This window comes from Rattus norvegicus, chromosome 10 (genome assembly GCF_036323735.1).
Source record: "Rattus norvegicus strain BN/NHsdMcwi chromosome 10, GRCr8, whole genome shotgun sequence".
Taxonomy (NCBI): Eukaryota; Metazoa; Chordata; class Mammalia; order Rodentia; family Muridae; genus Rattus; species Rattus norvegicus.
In genome coordinates, this window is record NC_086028.1 from 53,238,309 (window position 1) to 53,247,882 (window position 9,574).

Below are 9,574 nucleotides of genomic sequence, written 5' to 3' on the forward strand. Positions count from 1 at the left end.
GGATTTGGTAGAAGCGAAGGGGCAAGAGAAGATTGTGGGAAGTAACAGAGGAGGGCAAACAGAAAGTAGATGTGTAGAGAGGGCTTCCTGTGTATGGTAAGCCTAAGCCCTGGTACAATGTGGGGTACCTTCAGGGTAGGGGTGAAGGAAGGGCAACAGGAGTAGACAATAGCAAAGTAGAGAACTTTGATGTTCCAAAAGGAAAGTGTGTGTTTGGTAGAGTGTTAGTAGCCACAGCTGTTGGCTCTTGTCTCTGACCAGAGAACCCACTGGGTAAACAGATTGCTTGGTTGTCATTTAGTAGAACAGTATAATAAAACATAGACTTTTTTTGTCTTTTTTGGGAGACATGTTCCTCATTTCTCTTTAGAGAGTACGGCTCTCTAGACCCATGGAGGAACCAGTAGAAGACACAGATGAGTCTGAAAGAACGAAGTTATTTGGACGTACACTACTACTCAGCTGGGCCTCCTTAGCCATGGAAATTTCGTAGATGAACTTAATGGAACCTTCCAAAATCAAACTTTGTAAACCCGGAGGGGACTATACTATGTGGCCAGATTTTAAGATTCCTTGGGATGGGACCTGTGTGTGATCCTTTTTAATGTTCTCCACTTACACAAGGTAGGAGATAATTTTTGATGGACAAATAATGTTTGGTTCCATTCTGGCCCAGAGGAAAGAAACCAAAGCTCTAAGCTGCTTCAGTAACTAAGTTAACAAGTCAGCCCCAAACATGGAGAGTCTCAACTCAGGAATTCTGATGTTGACCTCCTAAGCATGATATACAACTTTTCTAGTCCTCAAGCCTCTCTCTGAGGGTGGTGTGCAAGAAGGACATGCCACAGAAGGGCCTATTATCTTCTTTGATGTTAACAGCCATGCCTGCTTGGATCTTTTCAGGCACCTGGGTAATTCTTTCTAGCCTTAATTAGCCCTTTTTTAAAATAATGCTTTTAATTTGTTCTTCAAAATTTTCACACCAGGCATGGTGACATATGCCTTTAATTCCAGCACTTGGGAGGCAGAGGTAGGCAGATCTCTTAAGTTCAAGGCCAGCCTGGTCTACGCAATGAGTTCCAGGACAACCAGGGCTACATAGGGCCTGTCTCACAAACAAACAAGTAAGAGGAAGAATGATTTCATGCATATGTGCAATGTATCCCTTTTGTCTTCCCTTTCAAACCCCCCAGACACCTCCAACACATCCCTCTGTGAGTTCACATCCTGTTTTAAAAAACAAACAAGCAAACAAACAAACTCACTGAGGCCAATTAGTGTTGCTCTTGTGTAAGTGGATATGCGCCATCTGTTGGAGTGTAGAATACCTACCAGTGGCCACACCCACAAAGAAAAACAAAAAGTACTTTCCCTCCTTCTGCAGCCATCAGCTGCTTGTAGTTCCTCAGCTAGAGGTGAGGGCTTATGAACTTCTCCCTCATCCATGTTGGAATTTTGATTGCTTTGCTCTCATGTAGGTCTTATGTATGTGACTACAACTAACGTGAGTTCATGACCAGAGCAGCCATGTCTAGAAGTTATGTCTAGAAGACCACGTTTCACAATACTTGCCTTATTCTATACCTCTTACATTCTTTCCATTCCCTCTTCTGCAGTGTTTCTTGAGCCTTGGGGGAGAGAATGTAGTGTCCTATTTAGCACTAAGTAGTCACAGTCATTTATTCTCAGAATGTGACCAGTCATCAGTGTCTGCACTGATCACTGCCCATTTCCAAAAAAAAAAAAAAAAAAAAAAAAAAAGGGAAGCTTCTTTGACTAAGATTGAGAGAGGCACAAATCTATGAGTGTAAATGCATATTTAGAAGCAGTTTGACAAGATGACAATTTGGCAAAACAACCGCAAAGCACTAGTAAGCTTCCCCCTAGAGCCCTAGCTATAGACTTTTGACCAGGTCTGTAGTACTAGGCCCAAATTCCCTCCCATGGAGCAGGTCTCTGAAAGTGGTTGGTTACTCCTACAATCGTCATGCCACTATTGCACCAATGGGCACACTTGCCTGGCAGGTCAAGATTGTAGTTTTCAGGGTCTGTTCTTCCTCAGGGGCCTGTCTATCACCTTCTGTCACTGTGAAAGCTAGCCAGAAGAGAGGAAGTTTCCTGGGAGAACGATTTCTCCGTGTCCTGAATAAGCAGGGTTACTATCTACTTATGGTAGGCATTCAGGACCAATAGCATTCTAGTTTCATTTCTGTTGCTATGATAAAATACCATGACAAAAAAAATCTACTTAGAGGTTTGCTTTACAATTCTAGGTTATATTCCGTCCTTGTGGGGAAGTCAAGGGAGGAACTTGAGATAGCAGTCACATTATATCTAAGAACGGAGAGAGAATAAGTTTATGGATGCCTATTTGTTTGCTTGTGCTTAGCTCAGTTTCTTCAACCTTAAACAATTTGAGAACACCTAGCCTAAGGAATGGTGCCACCTACAGTGGGTTGGGTCTTCCAACATCAATTACTTTGATTAAGAGAATCCTCCATAGACATGCCCACAGGGCAAGCCAATGTAGATAATCCTTCTGTGAAATTTCTTTCCCAGATGAATCTGGATGAGTCAGTTCAGGCTAACCATCACAAGTAGCAATAAAATAGCCTGTGTTGTTTTGGAGCCCTCTGGGACCTGCCTAACCAGTACCTCCAATAGGGAAGTATCTCGTGCCTTGCATGAAGATTGTAGTGTCTTCTGGGAACAGCATTATCCATTCATGTAGGGTACCTCTGCCTCTGTTTAAACTTTCTTCTTTAAAGCTCTTTTATAGAAAAGTTGCATTTAATTTTGCTTGCTTGCTTTGTTTATTTGTATGCATGTGAGAGGTGGGCAGATGCGTGCCATGGCAAGTGTGTGGAGGTCAGAGGACAGCTTGTGGAAGTCAGCAATACTATTCTGTGGTATAGGTCCTGGGATTAAACTCAGATCCTCAGCTTTGGTAGTAAGCTAGACCATCTTGCTGGCTACCAGTCAACTCCTTTGTTTTTGAAATTAAAAATCTGAGTCTTTAACCAGATTTCCAAATCCCACTGACTCTTGAGTGTAAATGGATCCCCTTTAGCATTGATGTTCAGCGATGTTGAATCACTGATGCTCACACTTTCTTAGCGTCCCTCGTTAAGCTTCTTAAGTCTTGAGATGTATCTTACATCCTTAGGAATCTGAGTTGCTGAAGTCCACCATTGACACCTGTCACCACCACCATTCACCCTTTTGGTTCCAAGATGACAACTTAAGTTTGCATAAAGATAAACATGTTGGAAATTGATATAAGTGAAGCCAGATGTGTTGGCTGGCTCAAATAGAATCCTGGCACTTGCAAGGTTGAAGCAGGAGGATTGCTCATTCTATACTAGTCTGAGCTACACAGATCACTCCAACTTAGCCTCTGATATATATTGAAACCTTTCTCAAAGAAAATATTTTTGTTTTTGCAATACAGAAAACATGACTTTAGAGTAATGGATTTTTGTAGGGTTGAGGGGAAAATGTAGGGAAACCAATCCAGAGAAGACTTGAAGTAGTTCAGTTCCAAGATGGTACTGGCCTAAACCGGAGTATTTGAAACAAGATAATAAGAGAGTTGTCAGATCTGATAGTTGATGCAGTTAGCAGGACAAAATGGTTAGTTGAATTCTGATTGGTGCAATAGATGACAAGGCCATTCATGATCCAGGGGACCAGGGAAAAAGGAACACATGGAGATAAATTGAAGAACATTGAGTTCAAGGATGCCTGAGGTCATCTTAGTTATTTCAGAGATAATAAACTCCTTTGCAGGCCGAAGTTCAAGCAAGAACTGTGCCTGGAAATAGGTATAAGTCAAGCCATGGGAGTGAGTGTAGAGGAAGAGGAGTCGAGGGCTAGGCCAGAGCTCTGAGGAGGGCCTTCATTTATGGCTCAGTGATGCTGCATAGCCAGCAGAGAGCATGAGGTAAATTGGAGTGGTTAACAAGGGTCAATGATATTTGATCAAATGCATAAGGGTCCCTTAATCTTCCCTGTTGCATTCTTTTTAGTCTTTCATACTCAGAATTACATTTTTTTCAAGCCTAGCTTTATGTCTCTCGTTTGGTTCAAGGAGGAAATGTGGAGTTTTGCTTTGAGGTAAGGGAAGCAGGTGGTAGGGTTGAGACAGGAGTGAGATAAACTCCTGGGTGCTGGTGACTGAGAGGAGGCCAGCCCTAGCAAAGTGAATGGAGAGTCACTTTGGGAATGGTCACTTTGGGAAGGTTGATCTAGACTGTTGTTGCAGTTTCTGTGAACTTACTGGGGATCACAGAATGATGGCTGCTGTGGTAGAGGAGGGAGTCGACTGAAAGAGTAAACTGGATACCGATGTGAAGCACCATAGGCATCAGTCCCCCACTGAAGATATCTGCAGTAAATGTAGGGGGCGAATTTAGTGGAGTGGTAGCTCTGAAGGCTTAAAGCAGGGCCTTGGAGAGGGATGGGGACACCCATGATGAGAGGAAACAATGAGGGAAAAAAACAGTTCCCAGCCCTGGAGCCTGCATAAGCCCCCAAGTTGGAGAGTAGGACATTTCTTAAGTGGCCTCTGGCCCAGGGTTTCCCTGGTAGGTTCTGACAGGTTACCCAGGTTACCCAGCTGTCAGCCAGTGAGTTGTGGAGCAGCCTTCTACTCTTCTCTGCTCTTTTCCTGTTCTTTCAAGAAGCCCAGTGAGGTTGTCCAGGGTTCTAGAAATGAGCGAGTTTATTCCAGCAGCTTTCCCCACCCAATCCACCCAAGGTTGGAATCTCACATGGGCAGGGACTCAGGTATAGAGCAGTCCTTGCCTTCTATCTCTTCTCTGTAGTTTTCATGGACTCTGTGGAACTAAAAAGAAAGAAAATGCTAAGCGTTCCCCACTACATGTCCCTTCCCCATCAGGAAAGCGCACTGCTGGTGCTCTCCTGACCAACACCCAGGAATTGACACGGAGAAAAGCATGCTCTTGATATTAGCCATCAAGGGCTGTTCTGTGGAGAAGGTAGGATGGTCTGGTTGAAGGTGGGAGGCCATTCAGTAAAATGACACCAACTCCCTAACTGCTCATAAGTATGCCATTCAACTGTGTTGTATTGCTTATTGTTGTTTTGTTTTTGAGACAAGGTCTGTTTGACCTATGCTGGCCTCCAATGTGAAATCCTTATGTCTCGGCCTCCTAGGTGCTAGAATAATGGGTGTGTACCATCATCACCTGGTACCTTATTGTATTCTGATTTGTGAACATGAATGCTATGACCTGGCACTCAGTGGTACAATTCTTGCCTAGCCCTGAGTTTGAATCCCAACACCACAGTTTTCTTTTTGTTCAGTGTTGTGTTAGGCATTGGTCTAAACTAAAAGAAATGCTGTTTTAGCAGTTGAGAGAATTTTCTCCTCAATCCTAAGGGCCATAGTTCAGAGCCAGCTACCCATGTAGCAAGCCAGGCATTCCACAAACACTGGTACATCCAGTTTCAGGATCTAACACCATCCTCAGGCATACATACTTGAAAAAATACACACATCTGAAACACACACACACACACACACACACACACACACACACACACACACACACAAATACTTATTAAAAAAGAATCCTGAGAAACAATGGTTTTATGCTACTTAATGCAACTAAAAGTCATTTTTGTGCGTGTGTGCCTGCCTGCTTGTGTACAATTGGACCTGGGGCATTACATATGCTAAGCATACACTGAACTTCTCCGCCAGCCCCATCTGTCATATCTGATGCAGTTGTGCACTCTAGATCCATGGACTGTGTCCTCTGGGACTGGGGACCAGATCCAAGTAGGGCTCCCTAAAGTTCTGTGACTCACTTGAGAATAGGGCTGGGCCGGTAAACTGCAGCTCATTGCTGGTTTTTGTATGGCCTATGAGCTAAGAAGAAAAATGTAATGATTAGAAAAGCTAAAAAAAAATACTGTTTTGTGACATGAAAATGATAGGAAATTCAAAGCCAATGTCCATAAAGTTACATATTTCCAAAACCACAGTCACACTTACTTAGTTACCTATTGTCCACGATTCCTTTCATGTTAGAACAGAACACTGATGGCTGTGACAGAAACATATGACCTGCTAAAGCACAGAGTCTGTGTCAGAAGACCAGAGACTGGGCCAAGAGAGTCTACATGCCCAGTACTTTCAACCCTAACACATACATGCACACACCCATCCCCGCCCCCAGTATGCTGTAAGAGGCTATCAGATTTCTGAAGCAGAAATGGGCTTATTTTCCTTCGTTCCCAAGGGTAAAATAAAGAGCCAGAGCTTTGAGTTTCATGTTGGGAAGAACCTCGTGATGATTTAAGATAGTTGGGGAATCACCGAGGTGGCCACCAGGAAAAGCGAAACTGGAAAGTATTGGAGAGGAGGCTTACATTGGGGAGATGACTGATGGCCCTCTCCTACCTGTTTGTATCTTTTCTTCTTGCCTCCCTCCCAGGCGACTTTGACAGTGTTTTATATAGACCGACTCCAATTTGAAATCTTGCCTCGGGTACCCAAGTGCTAAACTACAAGTGTGCACCGCCATATCCGCTCAGCTTAGTCTGATTGATAACCCTAAGTGAGGTGGGAAAGCAGACAGGAGACTTGGTCTGGCAGGTGCACCATTAGGTCAGCTAGTCTCTCAGGCAGCAGGGCACCTCGGGAGGCTTACCTCTGTAAACAAGGGCGAGGAGCTGCGGGAGCTGGCTGTAAGTAAACTCTTAAAGGGCAAACGCTCTGCTAGGAGGTTTGTTTGTTTGTTTGTTTTTGTTTTTGACGTTTTATTTTCATTTACCGGTGTGTGTGTGTGTGTGTGTGTGTGTGTGTGTGTGTGTGTGTGTGTGTCTGTCTGTCTGTCTGTCTGTCTGTCTGTCTGTCTATGTCCCTGTCTGTGTCCATGTGTATGTGAGTGCCTGCAGAGATTAGAGATGGTGTCAGATCCCCTGGAGCTGGAGTTAATAGGTGGTCCTAAGCTGCCCACGGTGGGTGCTGGGGACTGAATTCTAGTCCTCTGCAGCGGCCTGCGACTGCTAAGCCATCCGTATCCCCAGCCCCTCAGCTGTGAATTTCATTTTTAGTGTTTATTATTGCTAGTATGTGTTTAAACGCTAGAGTTGATGGACTCACAGGCCTTCCGCTGTTCACTCACAGACCAGCTAGCAGACCTAACTCCTTTGTCCTCTTTGCTTCCTTTCTCCCACATCCCCTCCCACAGCGTGTTTTCTCAGCCTCAGGGAGAGTACACTGGAGATTGGATTTGCCTGCTGCAAGTGTTTTAAGTCGTGAGGAGTGAATCCTCTTGTTAATGGCTGGCTCCTTTAAGACATTCTTTGGGGGAGAAATAGAAGGAGGAAAGGAACTGGTCATTTTGAGCAAGCTGATGGATGTTGGAGGCCAAATACATTTAGACAGATGAGTAAGTCATCAGGACTTAAGCGGCCTGATATTTAATCATTGACAAATTTCAAAATCATAAAACTCATTAAGTCTGCTATCTGCTTACAACCCAGTGAATCCTACACGCTGGTGATACTGTATTTTTCTACCTTGAACTCTATTTCAGCTCTTCACAGGCCTTTGAAGACATGATTTATGCTTCTTAATGCCCCTGGGAAGTTAAGTATTTTCATATTTATTGCACGGAAGAGCATTCTGTAATTGCTTGCCTGTTCTAAAATCAGATTGGCTGGAAAAGGACATGAGCATTCTGGCCTCAGCTCTGTATCCAAACCAGGAGTCAGCACTTGAAAAACGTGACTCAGTGTCTTGCCCAAACTTTACTTCGTTCCCCAGACTTAGGGGAAGACCAGATGTGGGAGGCAGCACTCAAACAATGCTGCTTTTTCTGTAATGAACTGGCCTGGGTCTCTCCATCCAGAGCTCCATCCAGAGCCTGGCTTGGTGATGCAGCCAAGTATCTTTCAGCTCCTGCAGACTCTTGAGTCAGTTCTTCAGTCCCTACCCTATCATGCGGTCACCTGACTGTTGTCCCTACCCTATCATGTGGTCACCTGACTGTTGTCCCTACCCTATCATGCTGGTCACCTGACTGTTGTCCTGACTGGGAAAACCTGAGCAGCTCAGATGGGATCTGTCCTAAGCATGTCAGTGATCTTTCCATCAACAATTCCTTTTATCTGTGTGTTGACATTTTCAAAACCATAGCCATTGGATGGGCCACATGACTCAGCAGATAAAGGCAATTGCTGCCAAGGCTGATGACCTGAGCTTGGTCTTCAGGAAGAAGGAGAGAACCGACCCCGGCAAGTTGCCCTCTGACCTTCACATGCACAGTCTCGCATGCACATAGCTACACACACACTTAGATGGATGAATAATTCAACAAAAACATTTTTAAATCGTGATTTTAGCTGCCCAGTAACCCCTGTCTGTTCTCCTCAGTGCGCCTGCCCACTGCACTCCCACCTTTCCTGCACTCCGTGGGCTAGTACACTTATTCATGTATTAAGTCAGGGGGAGGGCATGCTCTAAGAAATATCTGAGATTGACAAGAATCTATTACAGGGGCCAGGAGGATGGATCAGTGCTAGACTTCGTGCCTAAGATACACAAAGCCCTGAGTTCAAACCTCATCCCTGCAAATTAATAATGACGATGATAAGGCCTGGCATATCTAAAATAATAAAAGAATGAGGACATGCCATCATAAGGGAAGGAAGTCTGAGGTGATGGATATAGTTATTGTTTAGTATATCTCTATTTGACATACATGGGAATCAAAGCATCACACCGACCACGGCAGCATGTCCAGTTATATATGTCAAATGAAAAAAATGTCAAGTGCTTTAGCAATTAATAGGATGTTTTCGGATCCATGCTATTCACTTGGCCACAAGGCTTATAATTTCTTTGTCTTTACCTATCCCAGGACCAGAACCACAGTTCCCGTAGCATACCACTGAAGGATTCTTTCCCCATAGAACTGGTATGTTTTCACGATGCAGAAATAGTGCAAGGGCAGCAGACCTCTGAGCACAGCCTGCCTCACAGGGTGACTGACGTATTCTTCAAGTCTGCTCTCTGCAGGACTCTACCCTGTTCCCCTCACTCTGCATGCTCTTACTGGGGCCCTGCCCTATTCCCGGAAGCTAACATGCCCCGTCCTGTCTGTGGCTGCAGCCTTTCGTAAGAGCTCTTGGTGTTTGCAGCCTTGCTTTCCACAGTTGCAGACCCCCATCTTCAGCTTTCCTTAGCATCCTTACCTGGGGGAGACCTGCGGGTGCATAGGAGTAAATATAGCCCAGTGCTCTCCCCACTGGCCTGCCACACTCCCTCTGCTTTTTAAAACAGATTTATTTATTTTTTTGTGTATGAGTATTTTATTTATTTCACGTATGTCTGGTGTCCACAGAGGTCAGAAAAGGGCATTGGATCCCCTAGAACTGGAGTTGTTACAGTTGTGAGCCACCATGTGGGTGCTAGGATTGAACCTTAGCCCCTCTGCAAGAGCAGCCAGTGCTCTTAATCACTGAGCCATCTGTCCAGCCCTCCCTCACCCCCTCACTCTTTATCTTCTTGTCCGTGTCGCTACCCCAACTTGTCTTG

At 44.6% G+C, this 9,574-nt stretch overlaps 1 protein-coding gene across 12 annotated transcripts in view; it reads left to right on the forward strand.

Annotated features, from left to right (window-relative positions):
- The window catches only part of Stx8 (syntaxin 8), a 239,341-nt gene that overhangs the window by 83,737 nt on the left and 146,030 nt on the right, over positions 1–9,574 (forward strand). Inside the window, exon 7 of one of the 12 annotated variants that reach the window (XM_017597495.3) lies at positions 1–5,596. This exon is cut by the window's left edge and continues 22,899 nt beyond it. The exons of the other annotated variants lie outside the window; for them this stretch is intronic. The gene's annotated coding sequence lies outside the window, so the exon portion shown is untranslated. Of the gene's footprint in view, positions 5,597–9,574 lie in introns of those variants that run through there. 12 annotated transcript variants of the gene reach the window in all.